This window comes from Marmota monax, unplaced genomic scaffold (assembly GCF_021218885.2).
Source record: "Marmota monax isolate L192 unplaced genomic scaffold, Marmota_monax_Labrador192_F-V1.1 WCK01_AAM20220418_F8-fsc00059, whole genome shotgun sequence".
NCBI lineage: Eukaryota > Metazoa > Chordata > Mammalia > Rodentia > Sciuridae > Marmota > Marmota monax.
Window position 1 is genome coordinate 196,894 of NW_026693595.1, and position 2,001 is coordinate 198,894.

At 33.9% G+C, this 2,001-nt stretch overlaps 1 pseudogene; it reads left to right on the plus strand.

Annotated features, from left to right (window-relative positions):
- The first annotated feature begins 1,153 nt into the window (after positions 1-1,153).
- On the plus strand, positions 1,154-1,711 carry LOC124102974 (small ribosomal subunit protein eS4, X isoform-like; annotated as a pseudogene).
- The last annotated feature ends 290 nt before the right edge of the window (positions 1,712-2,001 follow it).

Sequence of the window (2,001 nt, forward strand, 5' to 3'; positions counted from 1 at the left end):
ATATTGAAAATAGGATGTTTTAATAATTACTTATGTATTTTTAATTGACAAAATAATATGTGCTTGTGTACAACAATATGGTTTGAAATTCACACACTGTGAAGTGGTTAAAACAAGCTAATTTCCACTGGCATTAAATTATAGCCCCAAGGCTCTTTCCATGCGAGGCACACCTAAGACTCATGGTCTGAAGAAGCATCTGAAGTAAGTAGCAGCTCCACACTATTGGATACTGGATAATGCCTTAACAATTGTGGCTAAACGAGTAGGTTCTGGCAAGGGGTGGCGGGAGGGTGGGGATTAGAAAATAAAGACTCACGTGCACAGATTTTGAAGATAACAGCTGGGATTGGGTGGAGTGCTGCTCTCTGATGGAGGAGCAGGTCCAAAGAATTACTCCAGAAATCTTTATTACATAAGTCTCATTAATATATAAAGAAAACACCATAGTATTGCACATAATATTAAAAACTATGCAAGCATTAGTTTTGTATTCATGAAAGTTACAGAGTTTGCAACATTATGCAGTTTATTCCTCTGTTACATTCTACAGTTGCAATGTACAATGTTAGGAGCTTTGTGTAGCTCTCAAGAAAGTTCATTTTTAAAAGTTATTGTTCTGGGAGCAGGTTCAGGAGCAGCAGAGCTGGTGAAACATTGTGGTTGTCTAGCAAAGAGTTCTTTTATTCCCAGGAGCTGTGTGCCTGAGATAAATGTTGAGGCTGATAATACTCTAGTACAGTCTCTCCTCATGGAGGGCATTACTATAGCAACTAGGCATCTTGCACCTTTGCAAGAAACTTCCCCAGGCACAGCCATGAAGTCATCAGGGACTCCAATTTCAGACACTGCTCTACCATTTACTGTCACTGCTCTCCACAGGATAAGTTGAACAGTGTGTTTGTTCCTTGCCCATCCACTTGTCCCCACAAGCAGAGAATGTCTTTCATCATTTTCATAAGGAACAGACTTAAGTATGCCTTGATAGGAGATGAAATAAAGAAGATTGTGAAACAATATTCTTTTTTAAAATTTTATTTTTTCTTATTATTCTGTATTTTATTTATCAAGAACACAATTGTTGAACAATTAGGCTACTTATGCTTTTTATATATTTTCATAATTATGTTTACTAATTGTTTTACAAATCTTTATTAAGACTGATAACAAAGTCTGAACTGATATATTCTACCTTGCTGGTTTTATGAATGTCATCAGCATTTACAAGACCATATAAAATTTCCATCTGATCCATGACATCAAAGGTTGCTTTGCTATTTATTCATTGTATTACACCTGAGGGGGCCAAGTACATGTTGTGCAAAGTGAGACAGATCTTTGTGGGAACAAAAAGAACCCATCATCTAGTGACTCACAATACTCATAATTTGCTACCCAGATCCTCTCATCAAGATGAATGACACCATTCAGAACGATTCGAAGACTATCAGCATTGCTGATTTCATTAAGTGGTAAAGTGTATGGTGACCAGAAGTGTTAACTTGGGTAGAATTGGTGTAATCACCAACATGGAGTAGCATCCTGGATCCTTTGATGTGGTTCATGTAAACTATGTCCAAGGCAACAGCTTTGCAGCTTGACTATCCACATTCTCATTATTGGCAAAGGGAACAAATCAAGGATTTCTCTTCCCTTAGGAAAAAGAGAGAGAAAAGAGACTGGTGGTCAAACAGAGAAGCAGGTGAAATGAATGGTTAGGTGACATTTCTTGGAAAGGAAATGTCTTTGTACTTGATTAAAGATAATGTATCATAATCAATATATGATTAATAATGTATTAATTGATATATAAATTGATATATTATGTACTAATTATAGTATACATAATATTGATGTAATAATTATATATAAATTATGTAATATATCAATATATTACATAATTATATAAAATCAATATATTACATGATTAATATATTATCATATATTAATAATAAATTAATATATTAATATTAACAATAAATTAATATATTATATGATTAT